At 52.3% G+C, this 10,104-nt stretch overlaps 1 protein-coding gene across 1 annotated transcript in view; it reads right to left on the bottom strand.

The window, feature by feature from the left end:
- The window catches only part of TNFSF4 (TNF superfamily member 4), a 23,689-nt gene extending 13,591 nt beyond the window's left edge, over positions 1-10,098 (bottom strand). Inside the window, exons 1-2 of the mRNA XM_033516555.1 lie at positions 8,054-10,098; positions 2,765-3,217 (exon numbers count right to left, since the gene is read on the bottom strand). The gene's annotated coding sequence lies outside the window, so the exon portion shown is untranslated. The remainder of the gene's footprint in view (positions 1-2,764; positions 3,218-8,053) is intronic.
- Positions 10,099-10,104: the final 6 nt, after the last annotated feature.

Genomic DNA, 10,104 nt, shown 5'->3' with positions numbered 1-10,104 from the left:
ATATATATATAAATATATATATATATATATATATATATACCAGTACAGAATCTGGAAAATATGAAAATTAAAACTTCAGGCATCATGAGCATCCACTGTGGCACCTCTGAAAGGTCAAGGTGAGCTCAGTCAAACACATCCTCCTCCCTTCTCCTTACAGCTGCTTCAGCCTCAAATCCCACCCTAACTCACCATCGTACTTTATCTCAGGAGAGAAAAACCAAACACAGCTTTTGACATTTTTCTGGTCCAGAGAATAAATAGTTTACAAGAAAAGAAAGAACTGAGTGACATTGAGAGATGGAGTTCTTGCAGGGGTAGCCCAGCTCCTTTCCCACTCATTTCTGTGGTGTAGAAACCCCCGAGAGGGACGTGAAGGTTCTGATGGCCCAGATACAGCTCTGGGCTGAGGAAGTGGTTTCTCTTCCTATCTATTCCTGCCATCATCATTGACCTGACTGCTTCACCTAATCACTCCTGCTGGGCCCAAAGTCATCCCTCCTGAAAATGAGCTTTTATTGAAGCTCTCCAGTCTTCCTGTGTGTTTCTAACCTGGTCACTTCCTTTAAACTTGAGAGGAACTGCAAGCAGATTTTGGGGAAAGATTTGCAGGCAGAAGCACTTCCTTTTATTAGCCTTATTAATTCCCTTAATTAGCTGAAGCATGAGCAATGGGGTGGTGGGCAGAGACTGCAGCAGGAAGAAAGGGAGTTAAGAGCTGGTGGCTTTCCTGGGACAGAGACAGGCTGGAGACTGCAACAGCTCTGTCTGCAAATCCCAGCCTCTCCTTTGGGGTGACTTGTGCTTCTTTATCGGTGCTGATGGCCCTGAATTTACTTCCAGCTGTGGCATTCCAGAGGTGGAGAAGGGTTAGAGGTTATTCCTGCCCCAGCCAAGCCCAGCAAGGAAGATCCACGTGCAGTGCCATTTCCTGCTTAAGACACTTCACCCCTTTGGCAGTGTTTTATTGGGATGATATTTTAGCATCTTTTGCTGGTCAGGATGAATGCAAAGGCACTTTCCCTGCCTGTCACCATCAGCTTCATCAGCAAAGGTTAATCCATCCCTGTGGAACTTCAGAGACTGAATCAGGATCTGGAGTCAGTAAAACCACACTGATTAGAGCAATGCTTCACCTTCATGAGCACCATGAACTCTTTTCTGTTTTCTCAACATTGCTATCTCATTTCTAACAGCTGCCAGGTTAAACTTCTGCCTAAATTGTTTCCTTTGCTGTCTCTCAAATTCATGTTGAGTTCTTTTACTTTCCATTCACAGTCATTTTGCTATTGTTCTTTCCACCTGGTCAATTTGGCTCATAATTTCCCCTAACTTCTATTAGCTCTTTTGCAATATCTAGTAGCTGTATTACTGGCTAGGGCTGCCCTCCTTTTGCTCATACAGTCAGATCATGGTCACTAATCCTTTAGCCCTGACCACTTCTTCAGCAATTAAAAAACTCCAGCACTTAAAACCCAGCAAGTACAGCACTTCCATTCTGTGTAATAATTCCACTGTAACTGTTTCAATATTGGGAAATGTCCATTTGAAACCACTGTAAACTCTCCCAACATTCTCCTTGGTCTCACACAAGTCCTGATGGAGATTTTGCCAGCAGCATCACTGTTCCCTTCTCCAGACCCTGCAGGGGGAAGGCTGCTGGCACCAGGTGCCAATCTCTGTTCTAACACAGCACACAGGAAAAAAAAGAGTTCAGTTTTCTCTTTTTAATCCTTTTACTTGCAGAACACTGAATTATCTAGGTGCAGCTTTAATGAATGATTGAAAAGTTCTCATCACAACTGGGTTTCTGGAGGTTTAAACTTTTATTATAATTTTTATCTCCAAAAATCAGGTGATCCTTGACCCCTTACCCAAGGGTGCCTGTGGCAGATCAGTCCTTGAGACCTTCAGTCTTCAAACTTCAGTGTCTGCACCACATTAACCAGCAGCACAGTTGTATTTCTCAACACCAGAATAACTCCTATCAATTTGCTTTTGCCCATTCCTCCCCAGAGGAGGAATGTTCTCTTCTCCATCTGCCACTTTCACCAGTCCTTAGGTGAAAAATAGCCCAGAGTTTCTCCCCTTGGCACACAGACATATCTGGGCTCCAGGGGCACTGCTGGGGCTCCTTGCCTGCTTGTATCCCCTGGGATGAGCATGAGATGGACACGGCAGGGGACACTTCTCTGCAGCAGGCAGGAGCTCACACCAATGTGCCACTGGCAGAGCAGGCAGAAAATGCACAATCCTCACCCAAGCAGCACCACTGGCCTCATCCTCTTCTCCTCCCTGGCTTATCAGGATGAAAGGCCAGAACATATATACACAAAATCTAAATTCCTTCAGCTGCTAGTGCACACTCTCTGCACTCTCTCCTCATGATTCCTGAGGTGTTCATGCTGGTTTCCAGCTGGCCTGGCTCACTGATTGCTAGGCAGCACACCCACCCACCCCCTGCTCTCTCAGAATGCACACAGGGGGCTTTGCCCCGTGCTCCACACGTGTCTGTGCACATCCAGCACAGCAGGGAAACAGCTAAAGAGGAGTTTGGGAAGCAGATGGGATGTGCTGTAACCACCAGGCTTGGGCCATGGTGCCTGAGCAGTCCCTTTTGTCCCCCTTCCCCTCTGTTTTCCCACACTGGTTCCTTCCACCCTGATTCATCCCTTTCCCCAGACAAGTCCTGGACAGTCTCAAAGGCTCTTCCCAGCATCCTGCAATCAGCTCCACGTGCTGATCACGTTTCCCAGCTCCTCACCGAGGCCGATGCACTGAGGCAGGCGCTGTCCTCTCCCCAGCAGGCTGGCAGAGCTCACACATGAAACAGATCCTCAGAGCCCTTCATTTTCCCTCAGACAGGTCCTTCCAACAGACTCACGGCTGCAAAGTCAGTGACTTATAACCCAGGAATTTGATGACATCTCCATCTTGATCATTTGTCTCTTCCTCATCTTTGCTTTTTCAGAACCTACAAAAAGGTTTTTCAGGGCCTTTGCTTCATAGAACCTTACAAAAATTAATTCTTTCAGCTGCGTCTTCAGCACAGACACAACTGAGAGCCCAGATCAGAGGGAAAGTGTTTCTTCTCCTAAGACAGGGAGATTGAGGTGGAGATGAGGTGGAGCCTTGCTGTGCTGGCTCTGATTCAGAGAAAACCCCGGGCACAAAGAGCCCCAGCCCTTCTCCCTTGGTAGCTGGAGAGGCCTTCAGCCTGAAAAAAAAAGAGAAAACCCACAACATTTCAGGTCAAAAACAGAAGGGAAAAAAAAATAAATAAAACCAACAAGTCTCAGCCTTTCTTTTGCAATTCTGAGCAACTTTTGGTGCCAAGAACAACAAGAGATCTGTGTTTTTTCCCAGGAAATGCTTTCAGTGCGTGGGGGGTGCTGAGGGGGCCGCAGCCGGCGGCAGCAGCGCCTGCCTTCCACTGCCCCCGTCCAAGCAGCCTGGGGAGGAGGTCACACATGTGTCCTGCCCCACGGGGACCCACACAGGGTGACAGTGATCAGATAAAAGCCCAAGCAGTGACTCAACACGTGGATGTGTTTTCTTTGAAACTCGAGCAAGACCGGCGAGCGGCGAAGGCGAATCCGAACGCGCCGGGGGTGTTTGAGCCGGGCCCTGCAGAGGCTCCCCCAGAACCTGGATCCTTTCCTCACCCTCAGCTTGTGCCATCTCTCCTGTACATCAGCTGGGAGGGAGCTGAACCACAGAAAGCTCTTGGAGGAGGCTGCCCTGCCTCGGGGTGCCCTCTTGGCCTGCTCCCCGGCTCTGGAGGAGCCCCTTGCTGTCCCCAGAGCGGCGGTGCCAGCACAGTGCAGGATGTCTCTGCCTGCCATGACTCAACTAGGTCACCAAGTGACAGGGCAGGGAGGCAGCGGGGCTTTCTCAGCTCTGAATGCCACAGGCTCTCATCTGTGACCTTCTCCAGGCCTGCTCTGAGGAGGTGGTGGGAAATGTGCCCGCGCTCGGGCTGGCTCTTGCACATGCCCTTGGCACTGAAAGCTGTGCCAGTCCTGCCGGGAGCTCTGGGACAGAGGGGAAGGCAGGGCACTGTCCCCAAGCTGAGATGGTGTGGGTTGTGGTAGGAGACCCAGCTGTGACCTGCCATCAAACCTCAAATGGTTTGGGCCGTGCTTTGCCCATCTTTCGGGTAAAAGATTCTCCCGGTGTATTTTCTGCTCCCTCCGCTGATTTTTCTGTGGTCACGTTAATCCTGGCAGGCTGATTTTGCTAATGGATAGAAACATTTGTGGTTATGACTCACTGGTAGTTGCACACTTGCCATCTACAAAATCCACACAGACCTGGGCAGAGGTGTTGGTTAGGGCTGGAAAATGAAGCCCCTGTGGCTTCCCGTGGCACACACACTTGTGTCAAGGTTGTGATATCCTCAGCCCTATCTGGAATGGAGAGACTTTGAAAATCACATCATGCCAGCAGGAGTGTCTGAAGAGCTTCCTTGTGGTCCCTTTGCTTTCTAGCATTAGATATGGGTTTAGGCTTAGGTTTAGGCTTAACTGCAAAAAAATCAGTTTTGGGTTGGTGGGGGGTTTTTTTCTGGAAAAAGTGTTCTGGTATTGAGTGGCTGAACAAAGCAAAAGAAAAAAAGAAAAAAAAGAAAAAGTCCCGGAGAATTTCAGCTGGTAATGTGGCAGAGTGCATAGTGCCAGGAGCAGTGCACCCTGCAACACCATCAACACTGCAATGACTTGGGCAGGAGATGGGGTGGAAAAACTGAACCTGCTCAAGTCAGCTGGGAATTTTTAGGTGGAGTGTGCTGCCTCCCAGGAGCCCATCACAATGGGCAGCACAGCCACCCCTGCCCAAGAGCCACATCCCAGTGCAAAACCAGCCCCAGCAGAGACACCCTGGGCTGGGGAGAGCAGGGGTGGAGGGAAAATTCCAGCCCCTGAAATGGAGATAGCTGGCTGTCCTTGAGCTGAAATGAAAGCCAGGGGGTTGTGGGGCTGCCAGAGAGGCAGAGGCAGGCCAGGAGCTCTGCCAGACTCTGGCTAACTCTGGCTGCATGTACAAAATCCCACTCCTGAGCAGAGTGAACACTGATAGCGTTGGCAGAGGTGTAGACACAGAGCCTGGGAGCCCCTTCATCTGCTGTTCCCTAAGGCTGGGGGAACTGGCATGGCTCAGCCTGCAAAGGAGACCTGGAACAAGCCTGAAACGAGAAAGATTGAGGGAAACTTTTGTAAGGATAAGGGAGGAATGGCTTCTATTTGGGCTAGATATTAGGAATTTAATTTTTTTTTCTGTGAGGGTGGAGAGGCACTGCTAAAGGTTTCTCAGAGGAGATGTAAATGCCCCTTCCTAGGCTTGGAGAAACCTGGTCTAGTGGGGTTGGAACTGAATGGGCTTTAAGGTCCCAAACCAAACCATTGCAGGGTTCTAAGGCAGACACCCAGGGCCAGGGGGTGCCAACTGGTCCCTGCTGTCTCAGCACAGTGTCCCTCAAGCTGGGCAGGGGGTTTTGATGCTGGGACTTGTGGGTTTGTGTCCTTTCTTCTCCCCATGAAGAGTTCTTTGTAGGTTTTCAGTAACACAGGATGCATGTAGTCAAATCTGGGGTAAAAACGTGCTCCTTAAGGCTGTGATTTTCCCAAAGTCAAAGCAACCCAGTGCTAGCATCCTTGAGGCTTTTGAAATCTTGAAAGATGAAAAAGCAAAACCTCACCTGTCAGATGCTGACAGTCTTCTGGGGCAGAGGGTTTCTCTGTGCTGGACACCAGCTCCTTGAGAGGAGCCTTGTCCCAGTGCTGTCCTCACCCTGAGGTGGCCTTCAAAGCCTGTGTGGAACCCCAGCCCTGCTCTGAAGCCTCAGAAAGGAGTCAGACAGCTGAGGGAATTGTCCATGCCCAGCCAGAGCTGCCTTGGAGGATCAGAGAGCTGAGAGCATCTGAGCTGCAGCTCTCTGACATTGTGGGCACCTGCTGTCTCAGATCACAAATTGCTTGGGCACATCTTATTTTTGAGCAGCCCTTGCCCTCTGTCTCTGTGCTTGCTGGCTTTCATGAGAGCTGAAGAGTAGCAAGCTGATTTCCCCAACAAGCAGCTTTGCTGTGCAGGGAGCAGGGAGGGATTTCCCTGGAGCCACAAGGCAGCGATGCCCCCAGAAAAACAGAGTGGCAGGGGAAGCCCTGGAGTGAGCCCTGAGTGTCACCACAAACCTGCTCTCCCCTCTCCTCCCCACACATCCAGATTTTTATGGTTTTCTTTTAGACCTCTTCTCAAGCTGATGCCTCCTGGGTACAAAAAGTCTCTTGGCAGTCTGCTGTGTGCCAGGTAATCCAGGAAATAATCAGCTTAGACAAATGGAATGAGCACTGAGCACCCCACGGCATCACCTGTGGTTGCGAAAGCTCAGCAGGGCTGGGTGGCTTTGCTGGGCTGGCTGCCTGTGCCCTCCCCTGGCTCAAAATCAGCACAAGCTGGGAAATCTTGGGACCATTTCATCAGCTTCCCTCAGCTTCTGGTGACTGGTGAATGAAGCGTGATTTGCTTCACTCAAGGTCGTGTGGGAGGAGTGGAGGGAATGAAGTTAATGAAGTGGATTTCAGGCTACTGACAGCTGGAAAGTCAAGGTGTCAGGGTTAGGGCTGCCTGTGTGGGGAGCCAGGTCACTGCCAGCATGATTTATTCACTTTAATGTGAGATTTAACGTGGGAGCAGTATTTCATCTTCTCTTTGGGCCACCATTCAGCATCAGGTCGCGTGGCCCAGCCGGTGCTGACTCCTGGAGAAATAATTCTGTGTTTCTCAGGTTTCCTGTGTGTTCCTGCAAAATTAATTTCTCTGAGGCAGGGCCAAGCTGAAGTCTGGACTTTCTGATCTTAAAGGTCTTCTCCAAGCTGAATGGTTTGCACACAAGCTGCCCAAGAGGAGATAAACTGCAGGAAATGAGCTCACAGCGAGGCAGTGGTGGGAGGGCAACTGCTCTGTCGTGCATCTCCCATATGAGGCTTGCTGTGGACCCTACTCGTGGGTGCAGAGCCCTCAGAGAAGCTTTTAGCTGGCTGCACTTTCCCTTTTTCAGCCCTTTTCCCCCCAGGCATCCCCACTGTCACTTCCAGCTCTCCCCACACATGTGCAGCAAAGTTCTGGGGGCTGCACAGAACCAGAGATGGGCTGTGGGAGTGGGCCAGGGGGAATTTTCCATGCAGATATTTGCATTTCCTCAGGTTTTGGAGGAGCATTTCCCACCACTTGTGGCTGCCCAGGGGCTGGGAGAGCACCTGGCAGGGGGGAGCCTCAGCAGGGCCCACGGGGGTGAATCTCCTGTACCCTTGTGGTTCCATGGCCCACCGAGATGAATCTGAGCGCTCAGCAGGACTGGATGGTTTCATCCTGCAGTCACGAGGGAGCTCTCCCTCATTTATGATCAATCCTGGAAAACTGGGAAGGTCCCAAATGACTGGAGGTTGTCCAGTGTGAGGCCCACCCACAAGAAGGATGTGGGGAAGGACAAGCCTGTCAGCAAAGCCTTTGGCACCATCTCCCAGAGCATTCCCTGGAAAAGCTGCAGCCCACGCCTTGGACAGGAGCACTCTTGGCTGGGTTAAGAGCTGGCTGGGTGGCCAGGCCCAGAGAGTGATGGTGAACAGGGCTGCACACAGCTGGCCTCCAGAGGTGTTCCCAGGGACCAGTGGGTTTTGCCCTGGAGGAGGCTCAGGGTGACCTTATCACTCTCCACAGCTGCCTGAAAGGAAATTGGAGCCAGGTGGGGTTTGGCCTCTTCTCCCAGGTCACTTGTGACAGGACAAGAGGACACAGCCCTAAGCTGTGCCAGGGGAGGTTGGGGTTGGACACTGGGAGGAATTTCTGCACAGAAAGGGTGGCTGAACACCAGAATGGGCTGCCCTGGGAGGTGCTGGAGTCACCACCCCTGGAGGAGTTTGCAGCCTGGACACGGCGCTCAGTGCCATGGGCTGGGGCACGGTTTGGACTCGCTGGTCTCAGAGGTCTTCTCCAACCAAATGACTCTGGAATTCTGTGGCAGACACTGCAGGAGGAGACACACACAGATCTTACTTACCCAGACACCACTAAATCCTCTCTGTTACTCCATGGACTGTGTTCCAGCCCAGCAAGGGGAAAGCAGCATTCTCGTGCCACGTGAGATGCCAGGACCCCTCCCCAGGCAAGCTCCTAACTGGGGCACTGGGACGTGCCAAGGACACACATCAGCCTTCGTGCTTGAAGGGTGATGGGCTTCTGCCAGGTGATCCTGGGAAGGAATCAGACTTTAGCTGATGTCCCTTAAATAGAAAACTCTCTCCTGAAGTGAGCAGACAACCATAGATAAGGATGATGCAGAGATATCGTTAAACTGCCGAAGGAATTTCCCCGACAGAGCGAGATGTGGTGGCAGCCACAGCCGTCCCTGGTCTCCCTTTTCCCCCCACCTCAGCCTCTGCCAGGCTCACACAGCCACCACGAGGGTGCCAGGGGATTTCCAGAAGACCCAAGCAGGGACAGGAGCCTCCTGCAGCAGCACACCATGGGCTGGTCCCACGGCTTCGTTTGCACCCTCGGTGATGGCCCCACAGTGCCCACTCGGCGAGCTGCTCACCCTGGAGAGGAGGAATTGGCCATGCCCTGGCAGCCACAGGGCCTGGGAGGAGATGTGATGTGGCATCAGCATCCAGACTGCTGCTTCTTGGTTCTGCTCAGGTCTGCAGCCCAGAGCTTCCTCCACAGCTGTTCAGTGACGGTGGTGGGGTGGCTGCTCCCCCTCTGTCCTGGGTGCCCACCACTTCTCTGGCCCCTGGCATGGACTGGAGTCCCTGGGATGGCAGCTCTGCATTTGCCAGTGATACCAAGTGAGGCTGCCTGGGGTTTTTGGGTGAGTGGAACTGCTCAGCTGAGACAAGCTCTGGGCCTGCTGCTGCGAGCAAGGACAGGCTGTTCCCTGGCTCAGGGAGCAGAGCTGCTCCAGAGGGCCAGGCTCCACCTGCCACCTGGGAACTGCAGCTAAAGGGGGCTTTTGGAACCCCCTCCTGTGCCACAGGAGAGCAGCTGCAGCCCCCCAGTTCCCCAGCTCCCTGTGAACCTCCCAAAACTGCCCACAGCCTTGTCCTGCATGGCTGCCAGCAGGAGCAGCCTCTGGACATCTCCAGACTTCAAACAAACTGGGGCAAACTGCACCTGCTCCACTGGAGCAGCACAGGTTACCCTACCCAGGGAGCAAGTGTGCCTCAGGCATGGCCCACACCTCTGCTCTTTGAAAGAAACCCCTAGTGCCTCCCTCCCTCCTCAGCTTCAGTTTGAAAAGCAGCTCCAGCTCCTCCCTCTCACCTGTAACACCTGCCAGGGAGCACAGACCCGTGCCCAGGGCATTCTCATGCCTGAGAGTGCTGGGATCACAGGTGTGGGACACACCTAGAGCACTGAATCAGCCCAGCAGAGAGGGGAGCACGAGACCAAGGACATGTTTCTGCAGGAACTGGAAATCTTGTTCTCATAAAAAACTGGTGGTCAAAATCATTCCAGCCACTTCAGCCCAGCCTCTGGCTAAGGACCACATTTTCCCCTGTGGTTACCATTTTCAGAAAGCATTAAAAAATAATTAAAGCCCCAGAAAGCAGAAGCCATGACTAATGGTCTTTGAGTTTGCTCCAAGTTTAGTATCAGAACAAAATACACTTACAGGAATAGGAATGAGAGCAGGCAGTGAGTGAAGGGCTGCTGGGAGCACCAAGACGCTCCTCCATGGCCAGGACAATCTGGTGTTTAGGCTGTCAGACCCCTGCTTTTATTTGTCATGTGTTCCCTTTCAGTAGCAGCAAAAGCAAGAGCCACAAGTGCTTGTGAGAGCAGATGTGTGTCCTCAACCAACAAAGCTGCGCTCTGCCTGCTCCTCTGCCGGTCTCCATCAGCACCTCAGGATGGAGCTTCCAGCTCCACACCTGCCCCAGTGCCTCGAGCACCTTCCAGGTGAGCAGGAAGCTGCAGCAGGAGACCCATCAGCTCATCCCCACAGCCCAGGCAGAGGCACAGCTGTGGTTAGGCACCAGCTCTGAGGTGCAGCTCATTTGCATCGTGCGCCTTCCTCGGCTGCTTTGATGCTGCAGTGAGGTTCTGCCC

Source organism: Parus major, chromosome 8, assembly GCF_001522545.3.
Source record: "Parus major isolate Abel chromosome 8, Parus_major1.1, whole genome shotgun sequence".
Taxonomy (NCBI): domain Eukaryota; kingdom Metazoa; phylum Chordata; class Aves; order Passeriformes; family Paridae; genus Parus; species Parus major.
This window is presented reverse-complemented; position numbering and strand designations above follow the sequence as displayed.